This window comes from Phocoena phocoena, chromosome 1, assembly GCF_963924675.1.
Source record: "Phocoena phocoena chromosome 1, mPhoPho1.1, whole genome shotgun sequence".
Taxonomy (NCBI): domain Eukaryota; kingdom Metazoa; phylum Chordata; class Mammalia; order Artiodactyla; family Phocoenidae; genus Phocoena; species Phocoena phocoena.
The window spans coordinates 171,251,437-171,260,649 of record NC_089219.1 but is presented as its reverse complement, the minus strand read 5'-3'; the positions used below and the strand labels follow the sequence as shown (position 1 = coordinate 171,260,649).

Sequence of the window (9,213 nt, the reverse complement as noted above, 5' to 3'; positions counted from 1 at the left end):
GTGTAAAGGCTTATCATACAAATAAAAAGATGGTTCACTGAAAAAGGCACAAATTGGTTTTCAAACGTATGAAATGAGCCTACCCTCATAACAAGTGTAATTCAAAATAAAACTACTCTAGGGCTTCCCTGGTGGCGCAGAGGTTGAGAGTCCGCCTGCCGATGCAGGGGACGCGGGTTCATGCCCCGGTCCGGGAAGATCCCACATCCCATATGCCGCGGAGCGGCTGGGCCCGTGAGCCATGGCCGCTGAGCGTGCGCGTCCGGAGCCTGTGCTCTGCAACGGGAGAGGCCACAACAGTGAGAGGCCCGCGTACCGCAAAAAAAAAAATAAATAAAAAAAAAAAAATAAAACTACTCTAGAGGGGGCTGTTCACCCATCAAATTAGCAAAGATCAAAAGTCAGATAGCACATTAGTTGTTGGAAGTGAGACTTAACAGTCACTTTCATGTATTGCTGGAAGGCCTGTAAATTAGCCCAACACTTATAGAGTGTAACTTGATGTACAAATACATTGACTCTATGACGCAGCAATTCCAGTTTGATGAATTTATCCTATAGCAATCCTCACATGTATGTACAAGGATGCAGTATCAATGCAGTATTACCTGTAAGAGCAAATATTTTAAAGTATTCGATATGTACATTAATCAAACTTATGAAACCATTAAAAATGAAAATGTAGCTTTCAATGTATTTGTACAAAATGAGTTACAAGATTAAGGGGGAAAGAAAGTGTCCCTATCAAGGGTCATCAGTAGCCCATATGGTGCTTTTGCACAAGTTAGAAAAAGATGTTCCCTTCTCCTGGATGAAGTCTTCGCCTGGGTCCATAGTTTGTAAGTGGAGCAGGAGAGGACTTTAGCTCCACACGCCCCTCAACCACACACTCTTATGGAGAGCCTTAATGTGGGTGCCCTGGCTCCAGAGCAAAAACTTGCATTACTTTTAATATGGCATTTAAGAAAAAAGAACGCTGTGGGACTTCCCTGGTGGTCCAGTGGTTAAGACTCTGTTCTCCTAATGCAGGGGGCATGGGTTCAATCCCTGGTCAGGGAACTAAGATCCCACAAGCCACATGGTGCGGCCAAAAAAAGAAAAAAGAACATTGCACCTGCATTTCTATTATTTTGGTACATAGACATACTATCAAACAATTATCTGAGCAGAAATAATGAATTGAAGATATCTTAATGTAACCCATAAGGAAAATAATAATTGGTGGATCATTAAGATTTAATCATCTAGTGGAAGGAGTAGCATTTTATTTACCAGGCGATCTTAATTTGTTTTCTGAACTGAATTAATTAATTAGTTAATTTAGTTCTTAACACCATTTGTTACTTTTGAATAGTATCATTAAAGTTTAAATTAGTAAAGTTTGTAAACAATGAATTGGAAGGTGGACCACGGTGTCTCAGATTTGTATCAAACAAATGTTACAATCTATATTTCTATGATGCCTCTCTCTATAAATAGGTAGATAGATAGATATTTCATATCAATAAATATAAATGGTATAAGCTTTACTTATATGTGTGTGTATATATGTATAAATATATATATATATATATATATATATAGAGAGAGAGAGAGAGAGAGAGAGAGTCAATTATCTACAAGTTTGGCCCATATCATACTCAGATATGGTTTGTTTTAAAGCTGTTAAACAAATATGCAACAACATTTCAATAACTTAACACGTAATAACCCAATGCAGATGTTCCTGGTTGGTTGGTGGCTTTCCTCTTGAATGATCTGGTTACACAGGCTCTTTCCTTCTTGTGCTGTGCCGTAACCTTGGAGTTTGGAGTCCTCGGCATACAACTGACAGAAAAGAAAAGAAAGAGTGGAGAATCCTGCCTCTTATAAGCCTCAGACAGGAAGTAACAACTATCACTTCTACTCTCATCACATTGGTGAGATCTAGTCTTATGACTGCACTCAAATACAAAGGCTGCTGGAGATGTCTGAAGCTCCACAGCTATCAACCAAGAACAATGCTATACCAGGAAAGGGGGAGCATGAATTTTGGGTGAATGGCTAAATATCTCTGCCATAGAGTTGAATCTGACTGAATAATAACTTGGAATTTAGATGTTTGGCATTTTGTGAACTCAGGATTGGCCTATACATGGGATGGAAGATATAAGCGGAATACAGTACCTGATGATTCTTGAAAGACTTGCCTACATGTGTAGTCCCCTTCTCTGTGATTCTTCAGCACACTTCTACCTGAAGTTTATTCCCAAACTTGGACAATCTCAGTCAAGAATATACTGAGCTCTTCTGAAAATTCAACCTGCCTTTATCAGTCTTTATATTCATGGACCTTCATGGTGGCTGACACTGTAGACTGCTTCATCTTTCATAGCCCTCTCTTCTTTGTCCATTCTTACTTCTTTTCTCACCTCTTCTGGACATTTCATCTCAGATCTCTTCCCAGGTTTCTTCTCCTAATGCCCCTTAAATGTTAGTGTTCCTGGTAGGTTAATCCTGACTCAACACTCTTCCTATTCCAAACCTTCCTTGCGTGATCTTATCCTTTCTAAGATTAGAACCATCACCTGTAGGCAGTTAGTGCTCAGATTTGTATCTCTAGATGTTATCTCTAACCTGAGCTTCAGACCATGCTTCCGTGCTGAACATTTTTCCTGGACATCACAAGAAAACTTTCATTAAGTCTAAACGTACCTCTTTCTAAATTTGCTCTTCCTCTAGTATTTTTTGTCTTAACAATGAGACTCTATTTATCCAGTTATATAAGCTACAAAATTCATGCTTGACCCTACTTACTTTAACCTCATTAAATTAATCATAAGCACGGCTGTCTTATCTTACCTCTTGAATATACTTCAAATGCATTCCTTTTTATTCATTTCTTATTATTATTGCCTTAACTTGGAACTTCAAAATTCTCTGGATTACTGAAATCATCTCATTTTGGCTCCCCTACTGCAGTCCTCCTCTCTTTAGATTGTACACATTTGCTAATACCGATTCCACCCCTGACCTAGTGGCTCAGAACATCCTGAATTGGGTTGGGATTTCAATTTGAGTTTTTACAGAAGATCTTAGGTAATTTTGATCACCAGCCAAGTTTGGAAATCACTGTCCTAGAACGAGTCCTGTGAGCAAGCCATAAGTAGCAGGTTATATAGCAACCTAGCCCTGTGTATATTTTCAGTCCTTTATAGATTATCTCTTGGTTTTCCAAGCTCTGAAAACAACAAAGGAGTGACACTGAGGCTCTGATGTGATATATCTAGTTCCTTCAACTGCTTCAAGTTCAATTCAATTCAATTGGCTTCACTACAGAGTGACTGAATTGGAGGAACACTTGGTCCATACTGTGAATTTTATACACCCCTATGTTCAGTGCGTTAGTCAAGTCACGGAAGTTTTTCATCAGCCCATGTCAGGCAAATATTAAGGAATGAATCAATACACTGGCAAACTGAGATCCAACGGGGGGCTACTGTATAACCTTGATGCTGAGCTATGAATGCCATCACTCAGTAGAAAGAGAATACAGTAGGGAATGGATGAGTATGTATCAGTGTTTCTTAGATTGGCTACTTTATGATAAAGGGAATGTGTTGGGAGGATATTGGGGAGCTCATCAAGTTGGCTGGAGGTAGAAGGAAGGGCTGGTCAATGAGCAGAAACCAAGGAAGGTTGGAGGTCTAAGAAGCAGAAAACAGAGCAGTCATGTCAGTAGCAGAAACAGGCTGGTCCAAACACTGCCACCATGACAGCTAGATGGAAGACCCCCAAGAGCTCATGCTGGCCCTGTCTACCTTGTTTAACATCTAAAGTTCTACTTGGTCAAACTAAGGTTGTTGCCAGCCCCCTTGATGGCGCTAGTGTCAGGGACAGGGTGGATTCAGTGGGAGGCAGAAATAGGACTAGCCCAATAAAGAGGAGCTCATTTTCTAAAAGGAAGACAGGGTCCTGTTACAAAGAGAGAATAAATTCTAAGCAGCCAATGAATGACAAATATCCATTGCCATGCACCTAAGGAAATAAACGGGAGAAAGAAAAAAGGTGGGGAAATAAGACTGAGGAAGTAGGGAAAATATTAGGTTCAAACATCACACAAACAGCCACATGGGAATTTTATTTTGTTTTTTATATTATTACTTTTTAAATTAATCAAAAGAAAATCCCTTATGGACTTGATAACAATACATCTGGTCCTAATAATCCGAGAAATCTCTATTTATAGACATTGAATGTGTTGCTGAAATTAAACATAATGCGTGAACAAAAATTGCAAGGTAGGTTTAGGGTTTGACTTTTCAATAAAGTATACCACAAAGGGAATAAAGAAATTCTTCTCTCAAATTAATGGTGAATTCTTTTGTCATGAGAATAGGAGCTTATATGCATTTCACTGAAAGCACATAAATTGTTCTAGACAAGAAAAACAAAAGTAGCCCAAGGCAATATTTTCATTATAGAAGAAGGCACATGTCCATGAATATCTAGTTTAATATTAACAAAAGTCATTCAATTAGCGATGCGTGTGCCATTGTTATGAATATGTATTCGCGTCTCAGCTAAGAAACACTGATATCTTTTATTCACCAGTTCAGAGATTCAGATGTTATAAATGTTACCCTTCTTGCCCTGGTGTGACATAAGGGATTTGAGTCCAAAACATACCTGACACTTCCCATCACTGGATATGCAAATTTCTTTAGAACTTTCAACTTTCTGTTATGGAAATTGCCTTTGTTGTTTGCTGATTTTATTTCTTCTCTAAAATCATTAAAAGAAAAACAATGCTGATGAGTTCACATTGGTTCTTTAATAATAGCAATTTTTAAAGATCTAAAAAATGGTTTTCTTTTTCTTGTCTCTTGCAATAGCTCTAGGTGGCCCAAAGAAAGAGAAAAGCATGTAAAATGCAGGTGAATGAGACTGTTTAGAGCAGGGATAGCAAATTCCCTTGTCTATGACAGACTTTGCTAATCATTTCCGGTGCTCTTTCCTGCTAAGCCCAGATGTGGTTTCTGTATCCAAAACTCAATTCTTAAGTATGTACTTTTGATCTATAGGGCTCAGTATGTAAGATGAAACATACTTGCTATACATAATTTAGATCAATGCAGTTTATTCAGGAAAAAAACCAAGTCTTTTCATGCTACTCTATTTAGAAGATGTATACAGCAAAAATGACTCAACAGTCTAAATTTCCATCATCTGGAAAATCTTATACTGTCCAGCCATTAGTGACTTAGAATCTCTTATTTTCCCTTCTCTCAATTTTGACTTCTCCCACCACCACTGAGAATGGATTGTCTAAACCCTTACATCCTTTCTCTTCTGGGCTTTCATCATCTTTTTATCTTTTCCCCTGACCAGGCATTTGTTACTTCAGCAACCTCTGTACTAGAAATGAAACATGCACACACACGTTAATTTTATATGCTCCCGAAAAATTCTGGTTCAGAGAATGAAGTGTTTTCTTAAATATTTATATGTATTACCTGTAGATTTCCATTGTTTAAGCTTTACCTACTCTCTACCCTCTTAAATAAATTCTATTCATTATTGACAATTAAATTATTAAGTTCTCAAAATATGCAAAGTTTCATTTCAAAAACACACCAGAAATAATCTAGCAAAGGTATTTTCATGTTTCATATACCATCCTCCTTGGTTTTTCAATAAGAAATCCTATCAAACAAAATCTGTCTTTAGGAGGGCGGAAATCTCTTCTAGTTAGGCTCAAACACTGCCTTCCTTCTTTACCTAGGCAATTCCTACATCTTTATTCTTGTTTCAGATAGAGTTCAAGTTCAGCTTCCTCAAAGAAGCTTTCCATCCTTGACTTCCTAGTTTAGTTTCAAGTCCCTTACTAATTACTAGTGACTAGTGCATAAGATGATGTTCTTTTCTTTTCTTTACCTGTTCTATGCATTCATTGCTGCAATTTTTTCTATTACTGTTTCTACTACTAGACTGTAAACTTTGTGAGATTAGGAGCTATATCCGCTTTTGCTTTACATTATCTCCCCAGGGCCTAATATAGTGCCTAGACCTATACTTGTGACTCAATAAATAACGGTTGAATGAATTAGTAAGTATTTCACTTCAAGGTATGGGTGACTTATGATAGTTTAATATGTCCTATCTACTGAGTGCATTTGCAGGGCAGAGGAGAAAGTATCTTAACCCAAAGGGATCTCCAATGGAAACTTTCAACCACATGTGACAGGACAAAGAGAAAACTTGTCCTGGGAAGGCGGTAAAGCTCCTTCCTTCCGCTCTTCAGTGGATGCCACGTAAAGGGCCTTCTAGTTCTCTGGATAGGATATCTAGGATAACTGCCTACGTTCCCAGAGTGCTTCAGATTCCAGATTCCAGCTGCATTTCTGTGAATGTGAGCTTTCATCTTCCTCCATATGGCCCCTCTAGGGCCCAAGCAGGTTGATGGGTCCACCTCCAGCAGCTAGGTTAGAGTTAGGAGATCACTTAAGCAATGGGATAGCAATGCACTCCTGGCCTAGAGCTCAGAGTGACCAGGTTAACGTGGGATCCTTAGTACTGTCAGGCTTTTTTCCCCTTTTTTGCACCTTAGGTCAATATCATAAAAGTGACTAAAATTGCTTTCCTCAGTTGGTATGGAATTAAGGAGAAACTTTGGTCCTTATAACCATTAAAGCCTTAATGGTTATAAACAGTGAGAGGCCTGCGTACTGCCAAAAAAACCCAAAAACACAAAACAAAAAAAGCATAATGAAAATGAAATGCTTAACCACGTGTAGCTGTTCATTTTGAATTTTTTGAAGGGAAAAATGTACAAAAATGTGACAGTGTTATAATTAGAGCCTATATGAACAGGAAATGATATTTATATAAATGGTCAAGTGGGTCTGTGGTAACGATTTGGTTCTAACAACCTGTGCTCAGTTGGGTAGTCATTCTTTTCTTTTTATTTTTTTTTTTTGCGGCACGCGGCCTCTCACTGTTGTGGCCTCTCCCGTTGCGGAGCACAGGATCCGGACGCACAGGCTCAGCGGCCATGGCTCACGGGCCCAGCCGCTCCGCGGCATGTGGGATCTTCCCGGACTGGGGCACAAACCCGCATCCCCTGCATCGGCAGGCGGACTCTCAACCACTGCGCCACCAGGGAAGCCCTGGGTAGTCATTCTTTATCAGTTCTGTCCAATAGAAATATAATGCGAGCCGCCAAGGAAACTTTGAATTTCCTAGTAGCCATATTTCAAAAAGTTAAAAGAAACAGGTGAAATTAATGTCAATAATATATTTAGTGCAGCGTATCCCAAATATTGTCACATCAACATCTACTTAATAAAATAATAATGAATGAGTTATTCAACATTATGTTTTTCATACTGTCTTCAGACGCTGGTGTGTATTTTCGACGTCGATCAGTTTTGACTGACCACGTTCCTAATGCCCAGTAGCCCCATGCGGCTGCCATATTGGATGGTGTAGCTTTATAGTCTCTCTGGCAGGTTATGTATCTCTAAATGAGAAGAGCAACTGTCCCCCTCAAATTCCTCCGTGGCAGTGTAGTGGGAAACTTCCTGGAATGGGTGTTGAATTCCCTTAGAGGAAAGATTTCTCTCCCATTTCCTATTGTCATAGTTAATTATCAACATAAATACAAAATAAGCATGATGACGTGTTGATGGAAATGAAGCTTGTATGTATAGCTTTACCTAATTGAGACAAATTATTTTACTTTGACATAGTTTTATGTATATACGTATGTTACATGTAGATACAGCAGACACGTTTGTGTGTCTCAAATTCAAATGTCAGTCTCAAATTCAGACTCAGATTTTGCTCATCTAAGACTGAATTGGTAGCTGAAATACAGGGGATACAAAGAAATGTAAGAAACACGGTCGCTTTCCTCCAGGAATTTACACTGTACTTAGGGAGAAATGGATGAGGCCCAATGGGCTCTAAGATAGTGCCCAAATTACCTTGGCATACTGGAATTCTGTGATGTTAAATATAACATGAAATAAGCAGGATATTAGCTGGGTTTTATATGTCCTTTTGGCCGGTAGGAATTTTCATTATAATGAGTTCGTGTAATGAGATGACTTGTAATCTTACCGAGTACTAATCCCGATGCCACAGATTTTTGATTTTTCAAAGAATTTCAAAGCAACTCACAGCACCACTAAAAAGACCCCTGCTGGTTATCATCTTAGTTTCTGTGTTGGTTCTTAACAAAGCAGATATGTTTGCCCTTGGAAAGACACAAGTGCAAAGATACAGAGTATGGTGATTAAACAAGAACAAAATCAAAGTAACTACTAGGAACCACAGAAATGACTAAGGACAAGCTATATTCCACATAAACATGTCCTAAATTTAATTTTTCCTCTAGAAGAATTTCCAAGTCAAAGTAACAGACTGCGTGCCCATGGAACCACATTATCAGACCCTGCCAATGGGCAGCCACAGGACCTTTGCATAGCTCTCTCTTCCTTTGACAACCTTGCCTGGTTACTGCTAGATTTGTAAGTTTGTGATTGGTTGCGGGTTCTGCAAAAATTCCCTGAATGAGAAGAGGAAAAGAAAATTCCCTGTTCATTTACTTGTTTCAATTTAATACCAGGTTAAGAAATTCTGATTCAGAGTGAAACCCTGTTCCCTGAGCTGATCATTCAAACACACTGCAGTCGGAGAAGCCACATGGAGAAACGCAGTGATAAAATATCCAAGATTAAAAGCCCATTTTATTTTAGTTCTTTTGAATCCACTTTCACTCATTAGTCTTTTATTGTATATCCTTCTCCAAAACTGCCTGACGTCTTATGGTTCTGAGGAGACAAGAGAAAAGGTTCTTGGCATCTGATCAGAAGCCAAATTATTGAGTAGATTTACATCTTACCATAATGTTGGCTTCGAGGTATGCATGTCTCTCATCAAGCTCATATAACCTTCCCTCTGACTTAAACTACAGGTAATCAATTCCATGGCAATAGAAAGAGACTTACCTATTTCTTGGAAGGGAAGAGAACAAACAAATGTTTGGACAACCGCAGCTGTATTAATATACATGAGAAAGCAACAGCTAGTGTTATTCTACAGAAATGAATGAATGAATAAATAAATAGACTCTAAGCACTTTATTCTTCTCACATAATTTCTTCTCAGTGACATTATTGAACAGGCTGTTGAAAACAAACATCGTTAAATGAGAAAAGAAGAGCAGCC

At 38.6% G+C, this 9,213-nt stretch overlaps 1 non-coding gene across 1 annotated transcript; it reads left to right on the top strand.

Moving 5' to 3' along the window:
• The first annotated feature begins 986 nt into the window (after positions 1-986).
• On the top strand, positions 987-1,059 carry TRNAR-CCU (transfer RNA arginine (anticodon CCU)). Its single transcript has one exon. It is a non-coding gene; the product is annotated as a tRNA-Arg (tRNA).
• The last annotated feature ends 8,154 nt before the right edge of the window (positions 1,060-9,213 follow it).